This window comes from Vidua chalybeata, chromosome 17, assembly GCF_026979565.1.
Source record: "Vidua chalybeata isolate OUT-0048 chromosome 17, bVidCha1 merged haplotype, whole genome shotgun sequence".
In the NCBI taxonomy this organism is placed as follows: domain Eukaryota; kingdom Metazoa; phylum Chordata; class Aves; order Passeriformes; family Viduidae; genus Vidua; species Vidua chalybeata.
The window spans coordinates 573,383-585,543 of record NC_071546.1 but is presented as its reverse complement, the minus strand read 5'-3'; positions in this window follow the sequence as shown (position 1 = coordinate 585,543).

The window sequence follows — 12,161 nt, the reverse complement described above, 5'->3', positions numbered from 1 at the left end:
TGAAAAATATAAAACATAATATAAAATAAGACAGAAGACCTCAATGATAAAATGCATAAAACTTATCAAAACCGACAACAACTCAAGAAGGTTCAAAAGAAAGAGATTCTAAATAACATATGTAAAATTGAACAAAGCACAATCATTAGAAACATTGTGTCAGCACTTCAGAGGCTGCAAACAGCTGAAACATTTGTTTCCAGTGAAAATCCTTGGCATCCTTTCCCAGGCAAGGCTGACAAGTTTCACTTCAAAGCTGCATCAGCTGTTACATCTGTAGGATTGAATCGGTAGGTCAAAATGACCTGCATATTATTCATTTTTGTACAGAAACCTCTGGATTTTGCTGGCAAACTCATCTGTCCAAGTTAAAATCAGGGCCTGGCCAGGACCCAAACTTTAAACTGGAGTTTAAACACCTGAAGTTCAAGATGACAAATCGATCAGATGACACAAGGATGCATTTTTCTTGAAACTTCTTTGAGGGAAAAATGATGTCAATTGGAAGAAATCATAAGATCAACAGTTGACAAAAGGTTGTCAAAATATTTCAGGCATCTCCCTCTGAGATCTTCTGAAAAACATTTGAAAATGAGAAAAACAGAAATGCAATAATTTCACTCACAAGAGATATAAAAACAAACCAGAAGGTCCACCTAGAAAAATGCACAATACAGTTAAAAATCAAAATGAGACTTCAAAATGGCATGCAACCTGGATAAGATTGCATAAAGGACAATAAAACATATGAAAATTTTCTATGAAAAAACAAAGCACAAGGCTTAACCTAATAATATGATAAAATTTCTTAACAAAAACTTTTATAAAACACTTAAATAGTTAAAAAATAAAAGAAAGGATTTGAAAACAAAACCACCTTTTGTATCATTATACAAAGAAATAACAGACTATAAAAACTGACTATTAAACAATGAAATCAATCTCAGAAAATCCAAAACAAATTCCTTTAAAACTCTTATATATTGATAAACTTATAGTGAAACATGAAAGACTGAAACAAAACCAAGGATCCAACAAACTGTCTTCTCCTTAAATCAATGTTCATCAATGTTTCATGACTTCCTTTTCAGTCAAAATCCTCCCACCCTTAAAGAAAAACAACTAAACTTTGTTAGCTAAATAAACTTGAACTTTGAAAAACTTAAAATAATTTTTTAATCAAACAGTACTTAAACACAATATAAAAAAAACTTGGTAAAAAATTCCTGAATTATATTAACTTTATAAAATCCATATGTATCAAATTAATAATATATAAATTCATTATCAATTAAACCTTTATAAAGCTTAACTTCTTCAGGGCCCAAACCTAAAATAAAACTTGAAGTGATATACTCTAATTAAAAAATACTTAACTTAAACTCAAACCAAACTATATAAAAATCAATTCCATCATTAATAAAATGTTAAAATACAACCTAACTTAAACCTTAATATAATTAATCACTAAAAATTCATGCTATTTAATTTTCTATTTCAATTTTCATTATGATAAGATGTCCTTTTCTCACATTGTGTGTCCCACACAATGATGACCTGTCAGACAACAAAGGAACAAGTGATTGTGATTCTTTCTTCTGGTCCTCTTCCACAATCTTCATGTGTCTTCTGTAAAGTTGTTTAGCTGAAACAGTAGTTGAAGTGATGTGAGAAATCTTCCATCCCAAACTTGGAGGATCCTTTCAAGTTGCTCTCCCCAGATGTTTGCCTGAATTGATGCAGTGTGTTAAGGTGTATCATTTTTGCTGCAGGCCCTCACCATTTCTTCCAATGAGGGTTGACCAGGCAGTGTGTTGATGATTTGTCTGCATTTTTTGTTGGCATTTGCAAATGCAAGACCCCGAATCAAGTGTGTTTTTGCTGTTTCTTCATTCACTTGCCTGTTCACTGCCTGTGTGAGATGCTCAAGGAATGAAGTTAAAGGTTCTGAAGGTCCTTGCCTGATCCCTGTGTAGATGTTTTCAGGTGTTCCTGATTATGGAGTTAGTAAAATTGCATTGCATGCTGCATTCTTGATGTCAATCAACACATCCTGTTGTAGCTCTTTAATCTGTTGTCCTGTATTATCATTTGGTCCCAGGGGTTCACCTGCCATCTGTGCTATGGAGATGGCTGCATTTGGTCCTCCCTGATATCTGTTTCTGCACTCCTCAAGAGCCCTCCTCCACCTCGCTTCCCATATAAAAATCTGTGATTCAATGAAAATCACTGAAACGAGGTATTTGAGATCATGCGGTGTTAGATCGTATATTTAAAATATACCCTTTAATAACTGTTTAAAATATTTAGAATCCAATCCATGTTCTTGCAGTGCTGTTTTTAAGTCTCTCACAACCTCATAGTCCAGTGTTGTGATGCACTAAATAGTAATTTAGTTGTTTTTTTGCACTGGGTTATTGGGAATTTGCACTGAGTAGTTTTTCTATTGCACTATGTCACATTGGTCTATTCCACACACCTTTCCCCTCCCACCCCCCCCCAAGCCTCAGGTGTGATGGGCTCTCCCTCACCTGCTCTCCCCTCCCCTTCTCCTCACCTGTGTCCCATTGGATGGGGCCCCTCGGCTCTGCCCCACCCATTTTTCCCTGGGCTCAAAACCCCCAGGGAGAACACACTCGCGCTCTCTCTCTCTCTTGGACACCATCAAACACCTCGGCCTCTGTTACCCCCTGAGGTGTTGCCTGGATCTGAAGTGGCTCCTGACAATAAACAGGATTTAGTCCCAAGGAGAAGAGCGCCTTTCGTCTTTTACCTGTGTCCATGTAGGATTCCCACCCCGTGATCAGAGGGGACAGAAAGTCCAGTCTTTCCCATCTCGTGTTTGCATTCTGATGGAACTGCTGATGGCTGAGCCTGGCCTGCTCGACTATATTCGGCCGGCCTCCCAGCTGTACAGGGGCTGCCAAGGCATCTGCTCTGTGGTTCCCCTCGTCAATAAAAGCCTGGGAGATCCATGTGTGATCTCACATGTACCACATAAAAGGGATGCTCACGGTTAGAAACCAGGTGTACCAATTTTGAGAGCAACCCGAAGATGACTTGATTTGGGACCTCCTTTATGACTGCATGTTTAGCTTTAGACAGTGCTCCTGGTACATACGCCGAATCTGTTACCAGATTAAATGGTTGTTCAAACCTCTCAAAAGCTCTCACTACAGCATCCAACTCAGCCACCTGTGGGGAACCTTCTACTACCTTAATATCAGATTCCCACACCTGAGTCTCTGGGTCTTTCCAAGTCACCACCGACTTGTGGGACTTCCCTGACATGTCTGTGAATACTGTTAGTGCTCTGAAGGTTTTTTTGCTCTGCAATTCTTTAGGCAACAATTTGAATTCAGCATTAAACAAATAATGGCCAGGATGTCCGATCTTAATTTGGCCTGAGAAGCTGTCTAGAGCAAACTGCAAATTCTCATCCTGCCTTAACAGGTGTTCAAAAGCCTCCTTGGTCATCTTCCCCATGGATGTTTTGATGGGAAGATGGATACATGTGAAGTCACAGCCAGCTAGTACTTGCAGACGAGCCCTGGCCCGCATTATGAACTGCACCATCAGCTCCTCTGTCCTGGTGATACTCTTGGACTGCCTGTGGTCAAGGAACACCCACTCTATTATTAAGAGGGGGGTCCCATTGACCCTTGTCCTACTGAAATATCACACTGTACAAATGGGGTAACTCACCCAAGACAATGAATCAGAAAGGCAGCCCTGGTTGGCAACGATGGGCCTGCTTGCTCGCGATGGTGTTCTGGATCTTCTTGAGTGCTGCTCTGGCCTCTCGGGTCAGGACTCTCGGGGAACCTAAACCCTCATCCCCCTCTCTTTCTGCTAACAAGTCAAAGAGGGGGGATAGTTCCCCCATGGTAAGTCCCAGCCATGGCCTGATCCAATTTAATGACCCACACAGGCGCTGCAGATCATTCAGCGTCTTGGGGCTATCGTTTATCTGTATCTGTTGGGGCCTGATTGTCTGCTTGTTAATTTCTAGGCCCAGATACTTCCAGGGTGGCAGCAACTGTAGCTTTCTTTCTGTAGCTCAAATCCGGCCACCGATAAGGCCCTAACAATGTCCTCCAGTGCTACTTGCAAGATCTCACTGTCAGGGGCACAAATCAGCACCTCATCCATGTAATGATAGAAAATACAGGATGTCCACTTGGCACACATTGGGGACAGAACCCTGGTGACATACCACTGGCATATAGTGGGGGAACTTTTAGCCCCTGAGGTAGTACCGTCCACTGGTAGCGCTTCATTGGGGCTTCTCTGTTGATGGAGGGTACAGAGAATGCAAAATGGGGAGCATCATCTGGATGGAGTGGGATTTGGAAGAAACAATCTTTAATGTCAATCACAGCCAAATTGTAATTCTGAGGTAGCATCGATGGAGATGGCATCCGGTTGGAGAGAGACCATATCTTGCACAGCCTCATTAATTTTTCTCAAATCGTGGAGGAGCCGCCACTTGTCTCTCCCTGTTTTTTAAATTACAAACACTGGAGAGTTCCAGGGGCTGTTAGTTTCTACAAGGTGTCCTTTTGCTAACTCCTCGTCAACCAATTTTGTGAGCGACTGCAGCTTCTGCTTACTCAGCAGCTACTGCTCCACCCAGATGGGCTTATCTGTGAGCCATGTTACTTACTGTGTGGGGCGCTCCTCAGTGGCTGCATCTAAAAATGCTGGGGGACCAGAAATTCCAATTTGGCTCCCCATTGCAACATGGCATCTCTCTCCCATAATGTAAATTTGCAGTTGATCACGAACGGACGTACTGAGGCCAGCAGCCCATTCGGACCCTTAATTTGGACGATGTTTTTAGATTGTCTTGCCGGCTGTGGCCTGCCTAGTCCTAAGACTGGTGTGGCCACACTTTGTAGCTCCCAGTGTGACGGCCACTTGTGTGGTGGGATGACTGTCACGTCTGTCCCTGTGTCCAACATCCCCTGTAGGTGTACAGATCGCCCCTCGCATTTGATTTTATGCCCATACGAGGGTTTTTCCTCTCCCAACTTCCCAGCATAAAACACTGAGAGTTCTGAGTCATTGCACAGAGCACGAGGAATGGGAATTGCCTGTGCACTTACCTGGCCCTTAGGCAGGAAGGGGGGGGGTGGACACAGCATGCTGCGAGATAGAAGAGCCTCAGATTAAGGGTGGATATTACTGGAAGGACCTCTATCTCCAGCGGAGTGCTCTTTGTGTCCCCGACAATGAGGTACCTACAGTTCAAGAGTTCTTCCTTCTTCCTGGTCTCACAGCGGCAGATGTGCGATAGAAGCTCTGCGTCTGCTATGAAAAGCTGCCAGTCCTGGGAATGAAAATGGACAGAGTTGGTGAGTCGGAGTCAGTAAGGCTCCCGGTTGTCCATAGTTGAGAGGCAGCCACTTATAGATGGTACTAGATGGTGCATTGCGGCTCCTCTTGCAGCACCACAACTTGCATAATTTTTGTCAGAATGCATGGCAAGTGCACGTTCATAGGCTAGTTTTTTTGGACCGTGGGGTTCCCGTCCCCCCTCCCTCCTCCTGCAACCCTGGGTGGTACAGTTCCTAGAAGTGGGCACTGAGCCTGCAAGTGTCCCTCCTGATGGCAGTGGTAACACTGGCGTGTGGATGGAAATCGCTTCAGTGCTGGGTTCCTAGAAGGAGCAGCAGCTGAGGCAACCAGCTTGTCCTTCTTCTTGGGGGCCTCCTCCTCATCCATCAGGTGCACATTCAGCGTGCATTCCTCGATGATCTGGCTGAGGGTTGGCTGTGGTGAGGCCGGCATTGACATGATGACTCTCTTGCACATGGCGTTGGCGTTCATGTGCACCACTTCCAGGACCATTCCTTCCCAGCATTCAGGTACCTCCACATGTCTCTCCACAGCTGCCTGGACCCGATCTACAAAATCTAACACAGGCTCCCCCACGGCTTGCTTGACTGCCGTGTAGGGTATCCCCGGATCCCTGGCGGGCATGCTCAGGAACTCACGCTCTGCTGCACCCCTGGACATGTCCAACACAGCTGTGGGAATTCTCCGAGCTTGCAGTCGCCCCTCACTCCATTCTCCCTCACTCACAAGATGGTCTAGAGTGATTGGTTCTTCCGCGAAATCCAGGCTGTAAAGCCCCTTGTGGATTTTGGGAAGCAGGTCTGCTGCCAGCCTTTTCCACCTCCTCTCCCACAGGTCGTATTCAGATGGGAGAAGCAGGCAGTTAAACAGAAACTTAAGGTCTGCTGGCACTATAGTTCTAGATGTTAAAGTGGCTTTTAGAATCCCTTTAAAAAAGGGACTCTTTCTGCCAAATTTTTGCAATGTCTTGCAGACCTCCTTGACTGAATCATAGGAAAGCAGTGTCCACGTAGGGTTCTCCCCTCCCCCGGTGTAGGGGACTGGAGTGTGAATTGACTGATCGATTTCATTGCCTGGGCTCCGTTGTATCCCCCCTCCCCCCCCTCCCCTGGGTCTCTGAGGAGCAGGAGGACGCAGGGGTGGGGTGTGAGGGAGAGGACAGACAGGGCGGGGAGAATCCTCCTCCTCAGACAGTGGGGTGGAGTCTACAGAGCCCTCCTGGATGGGAGAGGGCGAGGCTCCTGATGCGGCAGGCAGAACATGCAAGGAGGGAATGCCTACCCAAGGAGGGACAGGGGGAGGGGTGGTAACCTGATGCCTTGAGTGGGCGGTGCCCACGCCCACCGGGAAGCAGGAGGGGGTGGGGTCGTAGGGAACAAAGGGAAGAAAGGGATTGTGGGAAGGAGAAGCCCTTCCACATGGCTGTCCTCCATCTTGGGAAGACAAAGAAACCGATCACGTGGCCTCGGCCTCCTTAGGGGGACAAAGGAAGGGGTTCAAAGAAATAGAACTGCGCGGGGTAGCACCAAAACTGGGATTTCCAACTGGGAAAAAGGGATTGGAAAAGGGGTTTAGGCTCATTGCCTAAGCGAATCGGCCAATTTTGCTAAGGCAGGGTTGCTGGGGGTGCTTGGGGGAGCCAGGAGCATGGCCTACGGTACTGAGGCTGCCCTGCGTCTCAGACTGACAGGGTACTCCCCCCTGCTCACCTGGGTTAGGGGAAGAGGGGGTAGGAGAAGGGGATGGGGAAATGGATTCAGGAGGAGTAACAGATTTTCCGGATGGTTCTTTCCCTTCCCCAACTGAGTTCCGCGCGGGGTCTGCTTTCACCACATCAGAGATACACAAATGGAACTTGGGGAAGCAGTCATCTATGGAGGGATCCCTACCGATCCCCTCTGCTAGCCTTTTACCCATGCGCTCCCAAAATTCCATTTTGCACGCGTCCTTGGCAGACAGATGGGGGAAAGCAAAGAACAGCGAGAGAACGAACTTCTTAACTAAACTTTTCAGATAGGGGCCCTTCACTGAAAGGATTTCCTTAACTTGGGCATAAAATTCCTTTTGTTGGGCAGATATCACAGTCCCCATGATTCTTCCACCCAACCCACCTCACCCCTGGGGCAGTAAAAGAGAAAAAAAAAGCAAAAACCACAGGCGACTCCAGTGGCTGCTGCTCGTGCTGCATGCAGCAAGTCCCAACCCTGGGAACACAGCACGACCTCCACGTATTAGCTGGACACCTTTCCACGACTAATACTCACCAGACTGGAGTCTCTGCAAACAAAAGCTGCCACCAGGGTCCGGGAATCCTGAGAAGTGTCCTTTCTGCTGCCCTCTTGACCGCGAAAGTTTGCACTTCCTGTCCCACGCAGGGCAAACACTGTGTGCTACCCCGTGGGCGATGGAGACTTCACTGACGTTCTTTGGAGAACCTCTGCTCTTGGTTTCCGTCCAACATGGAGCGGTGATCCGGCGCGGACCGCTGCCCGCTTTGGCTTGGTGGCAGCACTCGCTCCTCGGCGGCGGTGTGGCCCCAGGCTGGCAGCGGTGGCTCCCAGCGCTGTTTCCGGTGCTCTGCGGTGATCCTCCGTCCAGGTGATCAGCTCAGCGCTGGCCTTGGCCCCACACTGGGCGTCTCTAAGCGGCGTTGCTTTGTTTTCCCTGGCCGCACGCAGCTCTTGGGAGCCTGGCTGTGGCGTAGCTTCCACATGCTGCTGAGGTTTCTGCTGCGGGTTCCCGGACATGCCTTCTGTGTCCCGGGCGCATGGGCTGACCAGCCGCTGTAACCGTGTGCTAGGGATCCGGCAAAGAAGTAAGTACTTGTCCATTTACTCCGTGCTTGGCAGGAATGGTTTATTGGTCACGCGGCGTGGTTCGGTGTAAAGACGTGACCGCTCCTGGCACTCGCTTGGGAGAAAATGGTGCCGGGGTTCTGGTGGTGTAGGATTTTATGGGGGGCGGGACGAGAGGAACCACAGCCTCCCGTCCAATAGAGGCAGCTGCCATGGCAGTGACGTTGACACAGTGACCAACCGAGAGGGGGCTGGGACGGTTCCTGGGTCCCTGGGCTAATGGGGATGCGGGATCAGGGTGACTGGCGGGGAACTCTCTGGACAGGACGGGGAGTGTCTGCAGGAGTGATTGAGGTAAGCTCCAATAGCACGCAGCGAGGAGCAAACCACCGCAGGGAGGGGAAAACACGAGGCGTGCGCATGATTACAGAACTCGGCTATCTAACATAAATTAGAAACCCCTAATCTAAACCTGAACCCCAGGATGCAACAATCCCGGAGCTGGCTGACATTTCTGGCCTTCTTGCACCTTGACAAGATGTGGTTCATTCATCTTTGAGGGCAACTGAAGATCTTGGCCTTTCTGCACCTTGCCAAGATGTGCCCTCTGTGTTCCCAAGGGTTATTGACACCTTAAGTATCTCTTTCCTTCTTGGATGATGAGTGTGAATCCGCACTGGAATTTCTTCTCCTCCTGGCTGAGGAAGGGGAAGCTGCCTTCCCTGTGCAGCACACAGTCCCTGTGCAGCACAGTGTCCTGGCTTGTAAGATAAGCATATATTCTATTTGCCATCTGTTGGAGGTGGGGCAGGTATCTTCTGTTAAGTTGGGCAGTTTTCTTATCTCTTCCAAGAGCAATGTCTCCCTCTGGGGAGATATCTTCTGTTAATGGGCCATTGAATGGCTCACTGCATGACTGATAAAGTTACATCATCCCATTGTGAGATGCTCCACCCAGAGGGAGGAGCCAAGCATCCCTACCTGCATAAAATCAGCATTTCTTGGGACATCAACACAGCCTCTTCACTGGACTCCCAGAGGAAGACCAGGCCCACCTACTCTATCACCAGACCAGACCTTCAGAGAAAACTGCACCCTTCTACTGGACCATCGCTTCAGCAGCATTTCATCTGCCACTCCAGGAGCAGGAGGAGCAGCCACCATTTAACTGGACTATCACCAACACCCTGACTCCTCAGGGTGTCAGGTTTCTGACTCTATCGGTAGTTTTGTTTGTGCTAATTACATTCTTTTTTATTATTTAGTTTTTTCCTAGTAAAGAACTGTTATTCCCATTCCCATATCTTTGCCTGAGAGCCTTTTTATTTTGAAATTGTGGTAATTTGGAGGGAGGGGGTTTACCTTTTCCATTTCACTGGAGGCCCTTGCCTTCTTTCACAGACTCCTGTCTTTTCAAACCAAGACACACAGTCAGGGGAAACCATGGCTGAAATCGCTGTTTGTCCAGCAGGTAGCTTGGGTGCTGATGAAGAAGGAATATTTACAGATTATATGGAAAGGGTGTGGCTACCTTCTGCTGGAAGGAACAGTTGGGAAAAATGCATTGCCAAATGCAGACACATATCCAGAGCACAGCCTGGTAACTGGAGGAAAGGTTGTAACAAAATGTCTCTTGTAAATGGAGAAGATTCTGGTGGTATCTCAGATGACACAGGTTGTTGTTGCTCTTGAGAAGAAATGTCATGAGTTCTGTTGTCTTTCCGTTGGTGTTCTTGTGGCAGATGAGTGTCTCTGGAAATCTGTTCATTATTAATGAAAAAAACATTGCGATTTGGCCGTTCTGTCATTGGATGACGCTGTTGCCACACCTCCTGGGTGCGGCTGCTGACCAGGTCGTGTTGACCTAACTGAAGAGTCTGGGGTTGGTGTTAGAAACATTGGAGAAGTTTGGAGGAGGCCTTGTGTTGCACTGGTTTCAAAAGACAACTGACTGAATCTCATTTCGGGGTGAATGTTGAGGTCCAATTGCTCAGCGTTGCCGCAGGACATTCGATGCAATGCGTGTGCTTGTAAAAAGTTGTTTGCTTTGGCTGCTGTTGTTTGGCTGCTGTGTATTTGTTGTTAATTTTTGGACGTGCACTGCAGTTGAACCATGGAATTGCAGGCTCACCGATGCCGCGGAAAAATTCCAGCACCGCTGCTCTGCCGCTGCCACAATGCAGCTCTGTTGTTGCTTGCCCGCCACTGCTGATGAAAGGAAATGGGCGGTGCGTTGCTCGCACTTGCTGTGGAGGAGCGGTGACCAAAGAGAATCCCTGCCTTGGCTCTGTTCAGCCCCTGTCTGCACTGGCATGGGGGTGTGCAGATGAATGTCTCTTGTGCGGTCACGCCCCGCTTCTGCCTGCCTTAACATGGCTGCGCCTCTTTCTTGCTCGCCCCCTCCCCGCTCACGCCCGGCGTCTGCTGTGCCTAGCTGGCGCCTGGGATTTGCCTCTCCGAAACCAGCGCCCACATTTCCAGCCACTTCGGCCTTCGCCATGACTCTCGCAAACGCATGCGCGACCTGGATTCGCCCCCTCTCTGTCTGCGTCGCCCTGGGGATGAGGGAAGGAACGCCCTCGCCTTGACCACGCCCCGCCCGCACCGGCTCTGGCGCGGCCGCGCCTCGGGAAGGCCTTCTTTCTTCCGCCGGCCGGGCCTCGCGCCGCCCCGGTCTCGTTCAGCGCGCGCTCGCTGTGTCCCGCCGCTGCCGCCGCGACTGTGGCCGCGCGCCGCGTCCTGCCCGGCCCGGCGCCGCTCGGGTCTTCCCCCCCCCCCGCCGCGGCCGCCGCGCAGTCTCCGGACGGCTGGCTGGCGTCCGCCGCCCCCTCCGACGCCAGCGCGGCTCCCGCGGCCATGTCAGCCTTGACTGTGCCCGCGGCCTCGCCCGGTTCCGTTTCGGCGTTCCCCGTGCGCCCTCCGGGCCTCCCCGCGGCGGCAGCCGCCGCCGCTGTGGCCCCGGCCGCTTCGGTCGCTCCGGCCCCTCCTGCCGCCCCAGACCCTGCGCCCGCCATTAGAGACGCTGCCGCGAGCTTTTTCGGCGCGGCTCCACGCACCCTCGCGGTCTCCCCGGCCGGCCCCGCACTGTCCCCCCGCTGCCCCCAGAAAGGCAGCTCTCCCTTCCCCCGCGACCTCCGGGGCTACAGAGCCCGCCTGCACCCCTCTTGTTCCCAGCGCTGTCTCTGCCCCCCCCCACCGCCGCCTCTCTGCCTGTTTCCCTGTGAAGGGGGGTGAAAGGTGTTCTGTCGCCAGGGTAAAGTTTCTCGTTGGTCTTTGCAAATCAGGCAAACATGCCTCAAAAAGCATCAGGGTGTGGAGTCCCAATGGGTGGTGGGTGACCATTCCCCCTGCCCTCTTTTTTGATGGGGTTAATTCCGCCCCCCCTTCCTTGGTAGGGGCCCCCGCTGTCCGCCATTGGCTAGACGGTACTCCTTCCCCCTCTCTGTCCCGGGGGGAGTAACAGCTGGCCGCTAATAGCTATGAGCAGCCCCCGCGGTTTCCTATAAAGTTGCCTCCAGCATAATATTTGCTGGATCTTGAAGCTTCAAGGTCATTTTATCTTCTGTGGATAAGTGTTCTTGCTTTTGACCGGTCTTACCACTAACTGTGTCATCTGCAAACTCGATCCGGAGAGATCTCAAATGGGGAAGCTCCCAGGCGCCTTGGGTTCTCCTCCTTTCCGGGTCGAATTTGAGGCAATTGGTCTCTGCAGAGATTTAAGCTATCTGTTCAGGAATCCTTCTCTAGCCATGCTTCTCTGCTCAGTCTGGGATTTGGCATCTAGTTTGTGCCCTTTCTGGAAATCGGGCCCTTTGGTGCTCAGGCTGGGTCAATGCTAAGGTAGTCAATGGTCTGGGCTCAAGTCCTCTGGGCTCGTGGCCCCTCAGACTGCCCATCCAAAAGCACGCCAGTTATGTCGGGATCTGTGATATTTAAATGCTCCCGAGATTGTAGAACGTCTCTGTCTTTCAGCCCCACTGCCAAAGAAGGAGTCGTAATTCATCT